Raw genomic sequence first — 21505 nt, forward strand, 5'->3', positions numbered from 1 at the left:
CTCCATATCCCACCCCTCTAGGTGGTCACAAAGCACTGAGCTGATCTCCCTGTGCTATGAAGCCACTTCCCACTAGCTATCTAGCTTACTTTTGATAGTGTAGTCCATGCCACTCTCTCACTTCGTTCCAGCTTACCTCTCCAACTCCCCGTGTCCTCAAGTCCATTCTCTATGTCTGTGTCTTTATTCCTGTCCTGCCCCTAGGTTCTTCAGAACCTTTTTTTTTAGATTCCTTATATATGTGTTAGCATACGGTATTTGTAGGAACCTCCATACTGTGCTCCATAGTGGCTGTTTCAATTTACATTCCCATTAACAGTGTAGGAGAGTTCCCTTTTCACCACATCCTCTCCAGTGTTTACTGTTTGTAGATATTTGGATAACGGCCTTTCTGACTGGTGTGAGGTGATATCTCATTGTAGTTTTGATTTGCATTTCTCTAATGATTAGTGATGTTGAGCATCCTTTCATGTGTTTGTTGGCAATCTGTATGTCTTCTTTGGAGAAATGTCAATTTAGATATTCTGCCCATTTTTGGATTGGGTGTTTTTTTTGATATTGAGCTGTATGAGCTGCCTATATATTTTGGAGATTAATCCTTTGTCAGTTGCTTCATTTGCAAATATTTTCTCCCATTCTGAAAAATATTTTTTCCCATTCTGAGGGTTGTCTATTCATCTTGTTTATAGTTTCCTTTGCTGTGTAAAAGCTTTTAAGCTTCATTAGGCCCCACTGTTTGTTTTTGTTTTTATTTCCATTTCTCTAGGAGATGGGTCAAAAAGGATCTTGCTGTGAATTGTGTCATAGAATGTCCTGCCTATATTTTCCTCTAAGAGTTTTATAGTGTCTAGCCTTATATTTAGGTCTTTAATCCATTTTTAGTTTATTTTTGTGTATGGTGTTAGAGAGTGTTCTAATTTCATTCTTTTACATGTAGCTGTCCAGTTGTCCCAGCACCACTTATTGAAGAGGCTGTCTTTTCTCCATTGTATATTCTTGCCTCCTTTATCAAACATAAGGTGACCATATGTGCCTGGGTTTATCTCTGGGCTTTCTATTCTGTTCCATTGATCTATATTTCTGGTTTTGTGCCATTACCATACTGTCTTAATTACTGTAGTTTTGTAATATAGTCTGAAATCCAGGAGCCTGATTCCTCTGGCTCTATTTTTCTTTCTCAAGATTGCTTTGGCTATTCAGGGTCTTTTGTGTTTCCATAAAACTTGTGAATTTTTTTGTTCTAGTTCTGTGAGGTTTATTCCTAGGTATTTTATTCTTTTTGTTGCAGTGGTAAATGGGAGTGTTTCCTTAATTTCGCTTTCAGATTTTTCATCATTAGTGTATAGGAATGCAAGAGATTTCTGTGCATTAATTTTGTATCCTGCTACTCTACCAAATTCATTGATTAGCTCTAGTAGTTTTCTGGTAGCATCTTTAGGATTCTTTATGTACAGTATCATGTCATATCCAAACAGTGACAGCTTTACTACTTCTTTTCTGATTTGGATTCAATTTATTTCTTTTTCTTCTCTGATTGCTATGGCTAAAACTTCCAAAACTATGTTGAATAATAGGGGTGAGAATGGAAAACCTTGTCCTGTTCCTGATGTTAGTGGAAATGGTTTCAGTTTTTCACCATTGAGAATGGTATTGACTGTGGGTTTGTCATATATGGCCTTTATCATGTTGAGGTAAGTTCCCTCTATGCCTACTTTCTGGAGGGTTTTTATCATAAATCAGTGCTGAATTTTGTTGAAAGCTTTTTCTGCATGTATTGAGATGATCATATGGTTTTTATTCTTCAATTTGTTAATATGGTGTATCACATTGATTGATTTGCATATATTGGAGAATCCTTGCATTCCTGGGATAAACCACACTTGATCATGGTGTATGATCCTTTTAATGTGCTGTTTGATTCTGTTTGCTAGTATTTTGTTGAGGATTTTTGCATCTATGTTCATCAGTGATATTGTCCTGTAGTTTTCTTTCTTTGTGACATCTTGTCTGGTTTTGGTATCGGGGAGACAGTTGCCTTGTAGAATGAGTTTGGGAGTGTTTCTCCCTCTGCTATATTTTGGAGGAATTTGAGAAGGATAGGTATTATCTCTTCGCTAAATGTTTGATAGAATTCACCTGTGAAGCCATCTGGTCCTGGGCTTTTGTTTGTTGGAAGCTTTTTAATCACAGTCTCAATTTCTGTGCTTGTGATTTTTCTGTTTTTATTTTTTATTTCTTCCTGGTTCAGTCTCAGAATGTTGTGTTTTCTAAGAATTTGTCCATTTCTTCATGGTTGTCCATTTTATTGGCATATAGGTGCCTGTAGTAATCTCTCATGATCCTTTGTATTTCTGCAGTGTCAATTGTTACTTCTCCTTTTTCATTTCGTAATTCTATTGATTTGAGTCTTCTACCGTTTTTTCTTGATAAGTCTGGCTAATGTTTTATCAATTTTCTTTATCTTCTCAAAGAACCTGGTATTAGTTTTATTGATCTTTGTTATCATTTCCTTCATTTCTTTTTTCATTTATTTCTGTTCTGATATTTATGATTTCTTTCCTTCTGCTAACGTTGGTGTTTTTTTGTTCTTCTTTCTCTAATTGCTTTAGGTGCAAGGTTAGGGAAAAGATACTTGATATGATTTCAATTTTCTTAAATTTACCAAGGCTTGATTTGGACCCAAAATATGATCTATCCTGGAGAATATTCCATGAGCACTTGAGAAGAAAGTGTATTCTGTTGTATTTGGATAGAATATCCTATAAATATCAATTAAGCCCATCTTGTTTAATGTATCATGTAAAGCTTGTGTTTCCTTATTTATTTTCACTTTGGATAAACTGTCCATTGGTGAAGCAGCATGTTAAAGTCCCCTACTATGATTGTGTTACTGTCAGTTTCCTCTTTTATGCCTTTAGCATTTGCCTTATGTATTGAGGTTCTCCTATATTTGGTGCATAAATATTTACAGTTGTTACATCTTCTTCTTGGATTGATCCCTTGATCATTATGTAGTGTCCTTCTTTATCTCTTGTAATAGTCTTTGTTTTAAAGTCTATTTTGTCTAATATGAGAATTGCTACTCTAGCTTTCTTTTGATTTCCATTTGCATGGAATATCTTTTTCTATTCCCTCACTTTCAGACTGTATGTGTCCCTATGTCTGATATCAGTCTCTTGTAGACAGCATATGTACGGATCTTGTTTTTGTGTCCACTCAGCCAGTCTATGTCTTTTGGTTAGAATATTTAAGCCATTTACATTTAAAGTAGTTATCTATATGTATGTTCCTATTACCATTTTCTTAATTGTTTTGGATTTGTTATAGTACGTCTTTTCCATCTCTTGTGTTTCCTGCTTAGAGAAGTTCCTTAAGCATTTGTTGTAAAGCTCGTTTGGTGGTGCCGAATTCTCCTAGCTTTTGTTTGTCTATAACGGTTTTAATTTCTCCGTTGAATCTGAATGAGATCCTTGCTGGGTAGAGTAATCTTGGTTATAGGTTTTTCTCTTTCATTACTTTAAATATGTCCTGCGACTCCCTTCTGGCTTGCAGAGTTTCTGCTGAAAGATCAGCTGTTAACCTTATGGGTAATCCCTTGTATGGTAATTGTTGTTTTTCCTTTGCTGCTTTTAATATTTTTTCTTTGTATTTAAGTTTTAAAAGTTTGATTAATAATTGTCTTGGCATGTTTCTCCTTGGATTCATCCTGCATGGGACTCTCTGTGCTTCCTGGACTTGATTAACTATTTCTTTCCCATATTAGGATTAACTATTTCTTTCCCATATTGATAACAAGCATTAAAAGTATACTAAAAAAAAAAAAATTACCGAATAAGACCTAAGACAAATGGTAAAAGCAAAGCTATACAGACAAACTCTCACAAAGAAGTATACACATACACATTCACAAAAAGAAAAAAAGGAAAAAATATATATATATCTTTACTGAGTGTCTGCCACTTTGCATTTGCCATCATATGCATTTCTCACCATGCTCCTGTGTCGTAGAGATTATCAGCCACAATCTAAAATGTCCCAGTGATGGGGCCTGATCTCTTCACTCTTGCTCCAGGAACCTGTCTAGCAGATTCAACAGCACACTTGGTTCTTCTCTACTGGATCCTGTTTCTTTGACTCAGAGTCCATACCTTCTCTGATGTTCCTTGGTGCCAGGAGGGACCCCAGATGCCCATCTCTCTGCTTCACCAGACAGCTGGGACACTGATTCCCAAAGCAGGAAAGACACAACCTGGATCCCTTTGTCCTCCCACACCCCAGGGCTGTTCAGCCTCACAGCCGGGACCCACATCCTCAGCTGAGCTCCAAACACCTGAAGGCCTGACCTCAAAATGTCAAGTTTTTAATGAAAAATAAAAATAAGATCTAATATTTATATAGTCCCTACTGGACACTATACTAGACACTGTTCTCAATTCATGAAAACCTTATCAAAATGCTAGCAAGTAGACATTATTAAATTAAAATTAGGAAACTGTGCACTAAGATATCAAATAACTTGTCTAAGGTCATATTACTAGTACATAGCAAAACTGGGTTTGGAACTTTATTTTATACTACACTTTAAAATAGTTTAAAATTATGTTCTAAGCTGATATGATGTTTTGTATTTGTTGTTGTCTATTAGATCAGTTGTAAAACTGTCTAAATAAATCCATTCACTAATTTATGCAAAAATATAATCACTGAGCCCCCACTATGTGCTTGGGACTAGGGATACATGATAAATTTAGTTCTTGCTCTGGAAAAACAGTTTTATTAACAAAAAACAAGCATTAAGCAAATAAATTTATTTAATTTATAAATAAAATGAGTGTTAAATTGGAAATGTACAGGATACTATGAAACAACAAGGGAACCAAACATTTATTTTAATGATAAAATTTTCCTTTTTATTCAGTTAATATCCTTAATCTGATAAAAATTAACATTCTGTCCAACATATGTGCAATTCATCATTATTTTCCTCCAATTTACATTCATCATTTACTTAAGTTACATCAGGAACTCTATTTAAATTACTGTACCAAGGATCTATATTTCCATTAACTTTCTAATATGCACTTATTCATCTTTACAACAGTGCTTTGGGCAGAACTTTGCTAAGATCCATAAATTATATCAAAGACTTTGTTTCAAGCAGGTTGCTCAGATGTTCATTTGGTTAATAAGAGGAAGACTAGAATATTTTTTGCCTTTCCTGCTCATTTATATCAAAAGAATATCAGGATAAAATTACCCTCTAGCCTTCTAAGCTATGCCTGGTATATTATAATTATACATCAAGACTTTGCCAAGTTTGGGGAATAGGGACAAAAGTCATTTTGAGGAGGGAGGGTACGTGTATGTGTGTGTGTGTGTGTGTGTGTGTGTGTGTGTGTGTGTGTGTGTGTGTTTGGAATTGTCTCGTTTATGAAATACTTTATTACATACTCTAACTAAACAACTAAATTTCTCTCTTAAGTGGAAAATAGCAGAGAGGCCATGTGGTACATTAAAAGATTAAGGCATTTGGGATTTTTCAGAACTGAATTCAAAGCCAGTTTTGGCTGCTCTTTAAATATGTGTCTGAAGGTAAATTAATTTATCTGAGGCTCCATATCTACCTGTCCATTCATCTAACTATATGTTTTGAAGATAATGATTGCTACTTCCTAGTGTCAACTTAGAATTCAGTCAGTAATTTATCTAAAGTCTACCCAATGCCTGGCACATAGTGAGTACCCAGTCTGACAAGATTATTGTTATAACTAAACTCTACAGACACAATTTCACATATCAGTAAAATAAAGACAATATGTAGAGGCACCTATCCTGGAGGGTCTTCTGATTTTCTTTTGCAACTGAATTTTTATGTGGTGAAGAAGAAAAGAATAGCAGATGTTCATTTCTGAATTTTGTAATCTTTAAACCATTGACAAAAATGCCTCACTGAGCACTAAAAATATTGAGGCTAATCAAGATGCTGGAGTTAGTCTATCACAGTTAAATTAGTATCAAAATTATTCAAGATTTTGAAAAGACAACCAACTGTGCTCTCCAAGTGTAGACAGAGAATATCCAATTTGGAGAGTATAACAAAGAATGGTAAAATTCACAGAAACTCTTAAAATGCTTAATATTTACCTGTGATGTCAAATATGACAAATTGAAAAAGTCATTTTGAATAAAATAACAAGATCCAACATAGTGAAATTATATAACTATGAGAACCGATGAACTCATTAAAATATATAAAAGAATATTTGGAAGGTTTCTATGGTATTCACCGATCTCAGGACATGTAGATGCATGGAAAATTAAATTCATGGAAGATTTTGTATTTACTAATTTTGGCAGGAAATACAAATGTGTAGAGAGTCTTCACATATTAATATCTGTTTCACAAAAAGTAAAAAATCATTCTCATTCATTTTTGCCTACACACATTCATTCATTTAGTAAACACATACTGACTATGGCCAAAGGAATTAGTGTTATGGAGATGAATAAAAATGACCCCAAACATTCTTGCATCTGACCATTTGATGGATATTTCACATAGAACCTCATAATTATAGTAAAAAAAATTATAGGATAATGAAGATGAAATTACTAATTCATCATAGATGTATCACAGAGGTTCCCTCAGAGGAGGTAATGTATGAATTGAATATTTAAATAGAGAAGTTAGGCTGCTAGAGAAAAAAGGGAAGAATAGAGATATTATAGACAGAATAAAAAAGCATATACTAAAGCAAGGAGGAATTGTATGCATGGCATTTAGTGTTCGAGGATGGTATTTGATAGTGTAGGTTTCTCAAGGAAGTTTTAGACTGTATTGTGATGGTCCTTGTATGATAAACCAAAATGGTAGTCTTTAGACGTATAGTCTCCCTTTCACACTGCCCACTGAGCACTTACTATGTGTCAACCATGGTACTAAGAAATGTATTGATTTATTTAATACTGGCAACAACAGTAAAGGCAAGTATTAATATTAACCCATCCAAAAGCAGACATTTGAAGCTTAACAAGATTAAATAATTGTGGTTGAATATAAACAGTCTAATTACAGAGCCCACATTCATAACCTTTATGTTCTGTATGTTTCCAATATGATTGTTGGAATACAAGAAGAAAGTTAACATAAACAGAAGAAAAGACCAATGCAATGCCATCAGTGAAATTTTATCTGATTGGATACTTGGAATTAACTTAGAGACATGAATGATTTAAGTAATAAAGACATCGTAGATGAGAAGGGGAAGGGATTGTTAGCCCACTGTGTGTGAGTTAACTACAAGTCACAGGAGTGAAATGAAGAGTTTCATGCATAGCTAATATACTAAATTAATTATAAAAACGTTGTTAAGTTCTGAATCAATGACTATGAAAGTGATAATAACTGTGTGAGCTGGAATCCCTGGTTTAACTTGGCAGAGTGTAACAGCAAATGCTCCAAGTTTTCTAAAGGATACCATTCTAAAAGGTGGCTACTCATTTTTCTTAAAGGGACTGATTTTTCTTGTTTATACTTCAGCATACTATTGACTACCACTTGATATATGTGTTCTTTTTGCTGCTAAACAATCTCAAATATTTATAGAGTCTGTGGGTCTACAGGGGATCAACTAGTCTTGGTTCTGAATTGTGAGTTAGGTTCAACTCTGCTGTGTGTGTTTTCTAATTATTATTATCTTTTAATCAGAAGTTACTCATGACACAGTCTTACAGCAAAACATACGTTCTCAAGAGAGCAAGGAAAACCATACCCACATGTTTAATCATGTTTACTAAGATTACTTTAAGCAAAGAAAACACATAGCCAAGTCCAACATCATGGCACTGGAAAATATACTCCATCCAGAGTGGAAGTCATGTAGAGTTAAAGGGGAAAAAGTATGGATGTGATTAATCTCCACAATGCCATAAAAAGTTCAGCAAAGTGATGCAATTGTGCTTTTTAAGTGAAAAAGAAAATTGCATACTTTACCTCGAAGGTTGATAATTCTCATAAGATTTGGCCACAAGATGACCAGCAAACATTTTTAAGTTTCTCAATATTGTTTTATAGTCTTTTCCTGTGTCATAACAAAGTAGATTTTTTAAATAGCATTTTAAAATAGTATATTTTGTGAATTTTTTAACTAATTGTAATGTAACTGTGAGGCATCTCAATGTGCTAAAAGCAATTGAAAAAAATGTAAGAATACTGGCTATTAGACTGTGTGGTGAAATTACCAAATGCTATGGTCTGAATGTTTGTGTCCCCCAAATTCATATGTTGAACACTTAACCTCCATGGATGATAGCGTTAGGAGGTGGGGCTTTTGGGAGGTTCATTGTTCATGTGAGTGCTGCCTTCCTGAATGGGATTAGTGCTATTATAAAAGAGGCTCTAGAGAGATCCTTTGCCCCTTCCACTATATAAGGACAGAGAGGAGGCATCAGTTATGATCCAGGAAGAGGGCCTTTACCAGAATGTGACCATACCAGCATCTTAAGCTTGGACTTTCTGTCTCCAAAACTGTGAGAAATAACTTTCTGCTATTTATAAGCTACCCATGCTGTGGTATTTTGCTAAAACAGCCCAAACAGGCTAAGACAAGTTTTTTTTTAACCTCAGGACAAATCAGCATTCCACATGAGGTGTTTTGATATATATGAATCTGACATTAGAGTTAGGGTTAATTAATAAATAAATATTCAGAAAAATCATAGAAATTATGTTAATTGACCTATGAGTTATTTTGTAAATACTATTTTGGGGACCTCTTCATAGAATACTAGTTAAAAGTCCACACTCTATAGGCCAAATATTTACTATTTTTGAGTTTCATTTTCTCCTGTAAAAGGGCGACAATACTACCTACCTCTTAGGATTATTGTATGTATTACATGAGATAATTCCTGTAACAGGCAAATCACAGTTCCTAGAAGGTAGAAATACATTAACTATTATAATTATTTTTATTATAATAATTATCTCTCAACCTTAATTTCCTCTTCTGTACAACATATATAATAATACATATTTGTGAGCATTCCAAGGACTGTGAATGCATATTCTGAGTGCACCCAAGAGCCAGTGCCTGGGAATTTCTGATTTCTTTTAACCAAGGAATTTGAAGGAGAAACCAGTGGCATTTCATTGAAACACAAGAGAAGAAACTATTCTAAACCCAAAAGATAGAATTGAAAATAAAAATCAGGACATTCAGGCAACAAGTTGTAGTCTGACTAGAGAGAATAGAAGTAGGTAGTTGGTGGAAATGAGAAACAAGTATTGAAATAGGCAATAAAGTGAGAAGAGGGAGTTTCATAAAGAAAAGGAAGCTGTATTCGCAGCTGAAGAAGATGGAAATCAACTTGATTCCTTTGGAAAGATTGGTAGAATGTTGGCAGCATTATTTGAATAGTTGGGAAAAAATTTTAAAAATAGCTTTTAAAGAAAACTATGAATATTTTATTGAGAAATCCCATCCTCCAATATTATCTTCTTAAGGAAAATAAAAATAAGACTACAACTCTTTTCTCATGGACAAGAGAAAAAGTCTTTGAAAACTTTTCTAATGTTATATTTGAAGCTTATTTTGGACTATTTTAAAAATATATCAAATATGCTATAGTTTCATCCACAGATGAACTCTCAAATAGAACATTTACCTTCTAATGACTGTTCTAAAATTGCCTGGTAAATTGAATTTCCCAGGTCCAAAATATACTTTAGCACTGTCACTTTTTTGAATTTTGAAGAAGACATCAACTTTACCAAGTTCAAATTCTACTCAACAATAACAAAACAACATTTTCTGGTACGTAAGAAAAAATACTCTGTGCATTTATTTTTCTCCTTTCTTTTTTTATAAAGGGCTTCCAGTATATTGGGACATCCAGTATATTGGGACATCAAAAAACTAATGAAGGTCATTTAATAAATAAATCAAGTTTGTAGCATCTAGTTTTGCTTTTAAAATGACATAGAACAAACAACTAGAAGGAAATATTTAGCATGAGAGAAAACACAAACCTCTCAAAAAAAACTTAGAACACACTTGTAAACATATAACAACATTGGTATCAGTTTGAGTGTGTGACAAAGGACATAGACTATTAAAAAAAATACTGGTAAAATATATTTGGCTTTTTTTTTTTTTTTTTTTTCGGTACGCAGGCCTCTCACTGTTGGGGCCTCTCCCGTTGCGGGGCACAGGCTCCGGACGCGCAGGCCCAGCGGCCATGGCTCAAGGGCCCAGCTGCTCCGCGGCATGTGGGATCCTCCCGGACTGGGGCACGAACCCGCGTCCCCTGCATCAGCAGGCGGACTCTCAACCACTGCGCCACCAGGGAAGCCCTATTTGGCTTTTTAAAGTTACAAGTTATTATATGTATGTAGTGTGTGTGTGGAAAGATTTTGGCTAATAATTAGAAAGACAAATCCTTGTTTATTATCACAAATTATTAAATAAAAAAATAAGTTAAGTACAAGGACATATAGAACAGACCAGGGTACAAAAATTTTTTGAAATAACTAATCTTCCTGAAAAAAAAGCATGTTTTCTCCTATGTTAGGAGTTATTTCAAGTATTACCTTCTCTGTGGAATATTCTCTGAGTTATATATTCAGATTTAACAATTTAACACCACGTTAATCATTTAGGCTGCTAACAAACATTTTAGTTCTCATTTTCTAAACATGTTGCCTTCTTCACTTCCTCTGAAGATGAGCGTCTTATGACTTGTTTTGACCAGTGAAACATAAAGGCAAGTGAAATGTGTCACTTCCAGAAAGAAGCTTTAAGATTCAGTGTGTAATTTGTCATGAATGCTCTGTGATTGGTGATTATTAAAGCATGTGTCAAGATCAAGCCTTTGTTAGCTCAATCCCTGAATGTCATCAATAACTAGAGCAACCTGCCTGCCTGCATTTAACATACAGAATGAGAGATAAATAAAATACAATCATGTTAAGGCACATCAATTTTGGGGATTGTTTGTTACCACAGCATAACTTAACTTATGTTGACTAATATAATTGCTCTTACCTTTGTGATTTTATATCCATATATTCACACATAAATGTATATATTCAGCTGGCAGCTCTTCATACTATATTATCTAGTTAAATGCCTGTTTTTTCATTAAACTCCAAGTATTTTTAGGATCAGCTTCTTATATTTTTTTTAGGTATTACTTGGCATTGAGTAGAAACTAAAATGTGTTTTCTGAATAAATACTATTAAAAAGTAGTAAATAAATGATTATTGATTGACTTTTATGGTCTGAAAAATTATAGAATTTTCATATTTATGTGTATTAATGGCAATCAAAGACATATATCATTTCTACTCGAAATAGTAAATGACTGAGAAATAAAAGTAAATTGATTAAGTATTAGTTAGCTTTGATATTTATAGCCTGAAAATTAAACCCCTCTCAACCTCACATATACATTCAATAGAACACATTTTTAATTTTATATTGTTAAAATAGGGGCACATAGAATATGTGGAACTAGAAATAAGAAAATTGGTATCTATCAATAGCAATAAATGTAACTTAGTTAACTGGGTAAAGGTCAAGTCCCTCTGGCATAAAGGTGAGCTCACAGTCTATTTCACTATCAGTGAAGTGTTTTCTCCATATATTTGAAAAAGAACAATTTAATAAGTCTTAAAGGTAGTTAATATGTATTCCCATATAATGCATAATTTCTTTTTCTATTAGTCAAGCTTTTCCCTCTCACTTTAAAATAAATTATTTTCACCCACATCTAATCAAAACACCCCCACTTGTTTTCTGCAGGAAAAATCCTACAAATTCAAGAAGCACTTCTCAACTGGCCTCTTAAATTTGTACTCATAACACACTGGAAAATATCCAGAAAAGACGTCCAAGAAAGAGGAAGTAAAATTTTTGTTGCACGGTTTCATAAAATTGAATGAAATTTTAGAATGCAATCATCTGTGCCTCAATCTTTGTTTATAATGAATCCATTCTGGTATTGGATATTGGGAAGAAGTCCTTAAAAAATGTAAAGCTGATTTTATAAATGTATGGTGGTGGTAGTGTTTTAACTTCTACAACACTTTGGTTTTTCCATTTCCTCTTATTGAGACTTGTGGCTACATCCACATAACCACATGTAGTCCTTTGCCCAATATAGTGAAAATTTAAATCACACTGGTGCAGCACAGGGGCAAAAAAAAATGGAAGTTATTATTTGAGGTCACGTGGAAAAAGCTAATGAGTTAAGCACCTGAATTTTTCAAATTTTGGTTTTAATTTATAAAGATACAGCCTTTGCTTTTTATATTTTCATGTTACCTCAGGACACCTCCCATGTGGAGGTGCTCTGTAAATAATAGTCAAATGTTACATGTAATACTTTCAATATCTTCTTTGTCAGCAAGGAACAACATTCCTGAACTATATAATTATAATTGAGGAGAGTTTGATAAAGGGACTATATTCAAGGGTGTGGCAGATTTAGAGAATACAATGTGGATCAGTACAATACTCCTGGAGCTGATGATAGCAGGGAAATTTTCCCACTTTTGGGTCTGAAGAAATAACTGGAGTGGTGTGGTTATAGAGCCCTACAAGATAAAAGTAGGAGAGGGTCAGGGGTTGGCAGGGATTATGAAATGTGGTAGAAGGACATGTCCAACTGTGATGACCCAGAGGAAGAAAGCCAGGGTAGTAGATTCTTGGACTTCATTCCCCTCCCTCCTTCTCATGCCTGCCTGTACTTTGCATTGACCACACCCAAATGAAAGCCAGACAGCAAGAAGGGGACACTTGAATGGAGTCCACAAGTAGCCAGTATCCTGGAGCAGAGATTGGATACCATGCGCAAGATGAACATATTAAACACCTCCTACTCCTTCCCTTCTGTAAATTTTAGTACTTAAAATCATGTAGCCAACAAGTCATTCAGTACTTTTCCAAAAGGAATTGTGCCTTACCTAATTAATTATATTTTAACTGAAAGAAGTTATAATATTTCTACAATCAACATACATTTATAAAGCTACCTTTACATTTTTAAAAGACTCCATCTTCCCAATATTCAATTCCACAATGGACTCAGTATAAACAAAGATTGAGGCACAGATGATTGCATTCTAAAATTTCAATTATAAGTTAATTATATATTGATAACTTACTTTGAACAAAGCTAAAAACTTCAAAAAGAGGTTATACTAGTAGAGTTTCTTTCAATGATTTCATCATTTAGTAGGGAAAAAAAGATATGTTAAAAATTCAGTATAACGTATATTGGTAATTGCCATGATACTGACATGAACATGGGTTAATAGAGGAGAGGTAGATGAATTTTCCTAGAGAAGTCCATAAATAACTCCTTTAAAATCCTGGATTAGATTTGTCCATTAAAAAATAAAACAGGAGGGCTTCCCTGGTGGCGCAGTGGTTGAGAGTCCGCCTGCCGATGCAGGGGACACAGGTTCGTGCCCCGGTCTGGGAAGATCCCACATGCCGCGGAGCGGCTGGGCCCGTGAGCCATGGCCGCTGAGCCTACGCGTCCGGAGCCTGTGCTCCGCAACGCGAGAGGCCACAACAGTGAGAGGCCCGCGTACCGCCAAAAAATAAAAAATAAAAAAAATATAAAATAAAATAAAACAGGAAATACGCCTACAGGGATGGTGAAGGTAGTGTCAAATTTCAGTCACATAAAAGTCAACTATAGGATGGGAAATGGGAATTCAAAACGCCTACAAGAAAGCAAAACAGGTCTTAATGACCATATAGCAAATGCCCAATAACATCACCATATGTTAACCTGAATCTAGCTTTTAGCAGCTTGTCCTGCTTACTTAGTCGACCCCGTTTCAGCCCTTCCCTCTCACACTGGCACTGCTCCAGACTGTATTAATTCCTTTCTGTAGTTATCTGGTGAGATTCCTCACATTGGTCATCAGAAAGCCAATATCCAGAGTAACAATTTAAAACTTAAGGATTCTGGCTTGTTAAATAACTGTTCTCACCTGACCCCTTAAATAAAGACTTAATTTGATGACCAGTAACATGAAGAATTTTTTTTTCCTATTTGCTTTGTGTACTAGGATGTTATCTGTCAAACTTTCCATTCATTTTTGTTGCGTGTGTGCCTATAACTGTGCTAGGGACCCAAATAAATAACTTTGAGATCTCTAGCAAATAGGACCACTTCAGGTTCGAACAATTATAAATCAATAACAACTAACAAAATTTCACCTAGAAATATCCTACTAGAATGACACTGCCTTGCTCTCCCTTGTCTAGGCTACTTTGAGGAGTCAATAAGCTGAACTGGAAGGTGAGAGAGTTTTGGAGCTAGACATATTTATACTTAAACCCTTTTCATCATCTTACTAGCTGTCTAAATTTGGAGCAACTCTTTAAATGTTGAGGATCTAATTTTACTGCTTGTGATTTTTCTGTAGGCTACCACAGTTCCTTTGAAGGAATAGTACATTCAAGTATACATATATGGGCGTAAGTAGCAAATTTCCCAAACCTCAGCATCTTCATCTAAAACAAAGGTATAACACCTATTTCAGATTTACCATGAAGTTGAATAAACTTGTGGATATGGGTAGGAGACAGTTTTGTTAGGAGTACAGTCCAAGGCCCCATCTTCACTAAGGAGGTGTAACTTTACACAGTTTACTCTTTGGTAAAATAGGAGCATAATAGTGACCATCAAATTAATTTGTTGTCACTTTGTAATGAGTTGATAACAGTTTAAATGTTTGCTACAGTATCAGGATAATAAGCATTCAATATAATTGCATCTTTCCATAGACATCTTATAAATGTCCATTTTCTTCTTCTGAAAACCCTTGCATGACCCCTTTAATAGTATTACAGAAGCATGATAAATCAGGTCGCTTTGGGAAAAGGGAAGTTGTTGCTCATTCTTCTTCCTGTTCCTCCCCTCTAATTCCTTTGTGGTTCCCCACACCCTGCCCCCCTTCACTGTCCTTTTTTTCTCTCAAGGAATTGTTTTGTCTAGCAAGGAGCTGTAAAGGATGTGTAGCAAAGGAAAACTTAAAAGTGCCTTTTGGTGACGGAGCTTACATGCCAGGGGGAGGCAAGCTGCCACAGAGATCTCAGCCAGCTGCCATGGGAAACTCATACCTGCATAATCAGGCTAGATGAAAGTCAAGGGCTTCCTTCCATGATGAAATGGGGGGCTGGGGCTGGGGGGAAGCCCACATTCAATCACAGCTGGAGAAGAGGAACACAGGAGGAGGCCAAGGCGTTATTAAAGCTAATTGTGATTGAAAGCCATGGAAGGGTTCAGTGGTATCTGAGGGGCACATGAAATGATCAGACCTGGAGCCTGCAAAGGATGGCAGAGAGAAAGCCTGCAGTTTAAATAAAGAAGAAAAAACTTAGTAAGTTTAATAGCCATAATCTCCCCACCCTAGATAAAGATTGTATGGCTAAGCTGCAGGTCACAGAAAGCTTGCTCAGCAGATTTTCTTGCTGGGTAACTTTTAGACAAGGATGTGTGTGTGAGAATACCATGCTCACACTCCAGCATGATTTCTCTGTGCTTATTTTTTGATGTTTATGTATTACATAACCTGTGCTTGTTTAATATTCTATCTATTCCTTAAGAGACAACATCAATAGATGGAAGAAAAGCCCATGAGACTGTTTAAAAGGGAAAAGGGTAAGAGAATCAAAAGTGTGAGTTAAAATGAAAAACAAAGCAAAGCAACCTAAAAAGGAAATATATATTTATATATATGTTCATAAATATCTCTCATATGTGAATAGATTTATCTTGCTTTTATTTTTCCTTCTGAGAAAGCACTTAGATGATAGTCTGTTCAAGGTATTTGGAGCTGATCTAGGAAAAAGTATGCCCATGATAGGCAGTAACCCAGTAAGCTTTGTTGGGTGGTCCTTGGACAGGGTTTCATGGGAGGAGGAGTCCCACAGGGGACCACCATTCAGAAAGGGGGAAAGGCAAGTGAGTTCCTGGGAGAGAGGGGGATCCAGAGGGGCTCACATGTCTAGGGGATGTTGCCCAGCAGCAGGTGGGATTTTCTGGGTCAGAGACCTCAGAAAGGCAGCTTGGGAGTCTGATAAACACAGGGCTCTCTGTTATCAATGGCCAGCAGATGTGAAGTGAGGTTTCACTGGATATGCAAAGGAGACAGACTCTAAGTGTCTAAAAATCCACTTTGGGGGTTATTTTTTAAATAATTGTATGTATAAACATTTGAGTTTGGGGCCCTCAAGCCTTTGAGCTAGGCAGTCTCAACCTGTAGTGAAGAAATAACACCTAGGGCCCAATACATGAAGGCCATCTTTGGCTCATTTATATGATATAGTTCCACCAGCTGGTTTACCTATAAATATTACTATGGTTACTGAGAGTGTGGCCTGGGATATGCCCCCAGATAGTACTACCAGCCTCTACTCTGCCTTGGACCTTGAAATCGCATAGGTAAGCATCCAGCAGCAAGGGGTCAGTGAGGAGCTGAACTACAAAGTCGAAATCTTGTGTGTCCCCTCTTAGCCCATTCTTCCTAACTGTGGCCACTAATAACTGATATAAAGCCACTGTGGGAATGACAGAGTGTTTTGATAAAGCATAGATAAATGTGAATGCCCTAGGAATCCAGGGCTTCCCTTATCCTTCTCTTAAATGGAGTAGGTCAACCCTAAGGGGAAACTGAGTGGTCCATTTCAATTTATAGAACTGAATGTTTGTATGCAATATGGATGTCATTTGTATTCAAGACACTCTGCAAGGAATTAAAGATGAGTAAAGGAGCCATGGCTTTCAATAGTCTTGCACGCAAATAGGGAGAATAAACTACATACACAATGGCTGTACTAAAATAGATTCAGATATGTGAAACAGAAGTGATGTCCACAGAGTGTTAGTGTGTTGAAAGAAGGTACAACTGCATCTTCTCAGAGAGAAGGCACCCGAAAGATGCTTTGCAGGATGGGTAAGAAGTCTGAAGGTGAATACAGGTGAACACAAGGGATTCCTGGTGGAGTGACTGCATCAGCAGATGCAGATGGATATGTGAAGGTAACCTCAGAGAACAAGAGGTAATATAATCTGGTTGGATTTTAGGGTGGGCTGTGGTGAACTTTCTTTTCATTTTTCTACCCAAGAAAGCAACTACTAGAAATTTCTTTCTAGTCTAAGAGTCTAATTTTCTTCTAAGTCAGCTTCATAAAGTTCTTAATCCTATTATTAAATGTACATCCATATGTATATATTAATAATGAGTGTCCAAGACAAGCTATTTTTTCTACAGAGAATGTGTAATACTGTGTCTTTTTTCTACTACCATAAAGTAGTGTCTTAGCTTAATTACATCCTTTGTACACATTATGTACAATTATTCAGGAACATGCTGAATACTCTTTTTAGGATTCTATTTAATTCTTGATTTTAATACAGCAATGAACAAGCCTGGACTTCCCTCTGTGCTATGGTTACTGTAGTTTTAAATGAGAACCATTTACTCAAGCATTATCCATGCATTCACCACTGCCCGGGAGAAAAACTTTTCCTTTCTTCCCTTCTAGGTTCTCTGGCTGTTCTAATAATTAAATTGACATAAGACAGATTAACAGGAGAAAAACAAATTTGTTTTCATACATACCTCAAAATATGCGACTCCAAGAAGTGACAAAAGCAGGCAACTTTTACGCCATTTAGACAAAGAAACAGTAAATTTGTGAAGAATTGGCAAGACAAATAATTTAGGCTTAGGGTAGTAAATTGGTGAAAATGTAACAAGGTTTGTTTATACAGTCTTCTCAGCCTTAAATCTCCCATCTCTGATGATAAGGATGTCTCTCTACCTCTTGGCATGGGAAGAATACTTTTCACATGAAAGATTTATTTCCTGCCTTCAGAGGGACAAAGCAGGGTCAGAGTGTTCTTACTACATCGGCTGTTTCTCAGGTGACTTTCATTCAAAATAATCAATGTGCCAGAATTGCACTTTGGAGTGACATGTTCTCTTTTCCTTCACTACCCAAAAATATTCCTGGAAGATCCATGATACGCCTGGTTCAGTTAAGCATGGTGCAGACCCAAAGGTATATTGGATAAAGACTCTCTGAATGACTTCAGAGTTATATTATGAAATAAATATGGAATCACTTACTTATTCATTTATTCATTCAGTAAGTATATTCTGAGCCTATACTCTGTGCTAGGTACTGTTCTAGTTTCTAAGTCACCAGGTAGTGACACATGCTATAAAGAAAATCAAAGCAAGGAAAAGAGATTGTTTTGGCTAAGATCATGGGATCAGATTTAGGGTTTGAGAAGACTTAGCACTTACAGCACCAAATAACTATTTAATGATAATAAAATCAATAACGCCAAAATAATCAGGCAGTATGCTCTAGGTCTTACAGGGATTACTGACTAAGCTAGGGTTAGTCAATTCTTACTAAATACTCATAGAGTAATGGTGGGAGAAGAGGATACAAAGGCAAGTGGGAGGTATGGTTAAGTCCAAGACAGGTTCAGGAAGACTCCAGGTCAGATGGTGCATAAGGTTCAGAACAGTGGGGCAGGGATGGAAATAATGCATTCAGGAGAGATTGTGAGCTAAGAAACACTGGGCTAAGCAGTTTGCCTTCAATTTCCTAGGCAACAGGAAACATTTGCTTGAATATGTATTTAACTCTCACTGCAAAATAAAAAAATTGAAAATCTCCATATTCTTCTCATTCATTATTTAACTCATTCAACCTTTATGGAACACCTGCCATGTGACAGGCACTTTGATAAGAGCTGTCCACAGGAACCCACAGCCTAGTGGAGCAACAGACACAAATATCTATTATGCCAAATGAACGTGACAAGTGCTGTAATCGCACTCCCCCCTCCTCTCCCTTACCCCCTTCCTCTTTTCCTCCTGTGACTGAAGTACAAACACAATGTTTACCAGAGCTCAGACTTGGAGTACATAATCCAGTTTTGTGGGTGGGGCAAGGAAACCAATCCAACTGAAAGCAGTGCAAGTTAATTCTCAAATAATAGAAGTCTTCCAAGAAAAAAAATAATAATAGTAAATGGAAAACAAGCTTATAGAAATTCATCCCCACAACAATGATTTTAGTATATGCTATAGGGTCGACAGTATTTTATTCGGCAATTTTTGTGATCCTGAATGCTAGTAATGGTGGCCCTGACATATTTCAATAGCTTCTTGCTGACTGAAGTTAATATCTCTCTGCTCCCAAGTAAAATCTGATTAACTCATATTTATCCTTCAAGACCCGATTCAAACATCCTCTCTCCTTTAAAGATTATCTCTGAAGAATTAATTACTTTTCCTTCCTGGACCCACATAGCTCACTGCACTTCCCTCATCCATAAGGCAGCTGCCACGTAGTTATTTTGTCATTGTTTGTATCTGTTTCTGCCCACTCTAAATTCTGGGCATCTTGGAGCACGAGACCACTTTGTTTAAGCCAGTGTCCCCACTACACCACCTTCAACAGGGTAGATGGATTAAATGAATAAAAGAATTCTGAAATGCCTCCAGAAAAACTGTTAAATCATTTCAGTATGCTTTACGTCAATCATGTTTAGCTGTATACTGATTCTTTAACAAACCTTAAAACATGGGCCACATTTTACTACAGGTGTCAATTACTAATAGAGTAATATTCAATTATGGACGTTGTGTATGGCACAGAAAAATGCACAATAAATATCTCCTTAATGATTGTAAACTCAATGAACCAGATGTCTTATTTTGTCAATTATTTTACAAAAAAAAAATGACTATCTTCTCTAGTAAACTACCTAACTACTCTGAGGAATTTATAATGTTCAGAAATGAATACTTATAAAATCCTGTCACTTGAGTTTAAAAACCTACTTCGGGGACTTCACTGGTGGCTCAGTGGTTAAGAATCCACTGTGAATGCAGGGCACAGGGGTTCGATCCCTGGTCCAGGAAGATCGCACGTGCCGTGGAGCAATTAAGTCCATGCGCCACAATTGCTGAAGCCCATGTGCCTAGAGCCTGTGCTCTGCAACAAGAGAAGCCACCGCGATGAGGAGCCTGTGCACCACAACGAAGAGTAGCCCCCACTCGATGCAACTAGAGAAAGTCCGCGCGCAGCAACGAAGACCCAACGCAGCCAAAAATAAATAGATAAATAAATAATTTTTTAAAAATTAAAACCTACTTCATTTATTTTCATTTCCCCAGTGACGTTGCCTTGATTTCTTCTTGTTTTCCTTTAGTAGCTTCATTGATTTGTCTCAGCCCACTCTGATGCTTTCACATTCTCTGTTCTTTTTTCAGATTTCTTTGCTTGTGTTTCTAATCTTATCATAAATCCAGTAAGCAGAGGTTCCAACTGATATTGCTCTTAGGGTATTTTAGACATAGGATAAATGTAATTGATGGTAGGTTCAAGAGACTATGACTACAAAGAACTTCAGGTCTGTAATTGCAGATAGAGCAATTTAAACTGAACTCCAGATGTAACAGAGCTATTTTCAAGTATAGTTATTTTGCTAGATTCATGCTGATGATCCAATTTGAAGAAATTTCAGTAGAGATTCCTTATCTAAAGTAATTCCAGAAACAGAATGTACAGCTAAGGAGAATCTGAAACTACTATGTGATAGTCACTGAAATTGGATACTTTAAAATTTAATAATATTGTCTCTATTCGAGACATAAGGAAAATGAGGTTCATAGAAGTTAAATAATTGGCCTTAGACTACAGGTGGGCAAGGCAAAATATGAACTCATACTTACATTTACCATCATATTATCTTACCTACCCTGTTCTATTTTTAATGTTCCTTGCTGGGAGCACACATCACTGGGCAGAATAGTTTGGGAACGTTTTAATTTTTATTTGATCAAGAATTTAAAAATTCAAAATACATTAACAAAACTGCCTGAATGAATTAACCAACATGATTTCTGTTTTTGTTCCAAATTTAATGAACATTCCTCAGAAGATTCAACTGAAGGCTGAAGACACAGATCTTACCCCAGATTGGCATCAATACTATAATGATTTGGTACAATCACCTTAACCCTCTGAACACTGGCCTCTTTATTTTAAAATAATATTAACAGTATCTCTCAAGACGACTTCTTGGGATCATGGTCATCAAATGGAAACAATACGTTACAAACTACAAATCAGTATCTCACATTTCTTTGAAATAAATACTTGTAAAATCTCTCCGGTGCACAGTGAACTACACATAGTTCTTCAAGACGTACAAAGATATGGGTCTGTTAGCAGGTAGAATCGAATAAAAAGTCATTATCTTTAGATGTGTATCTATGTTTCAGGTTTTGCACTTATTGGCTATGTAACCTTGATACAAGCATACCTTGCTTTATTGTACTTCACAGATGTTGCACTTTTTACAAAATTTTTGTAAAATGTTATAAGATATATCTAACTTACAAAGTCCAAAGATATTAAGAAAGAGTCTCTGGTTCTCACTACATTTAAT

Source organism: Physeter macrocephalus, chromosome 7, assembly GCF_002837175.3.
Source record: "Physeter macrocephalus isolate SW-GA chromosome 7, ASM283717v5, whole genome shotgun sequence".
In the NCBI taxonomy this organism is placed as follows: Eukaryota; Metazoa; Chordata; class Mammalia; order Artiodactyla; family Physeteridae; genus Physeter; species Physeter macrocephalus.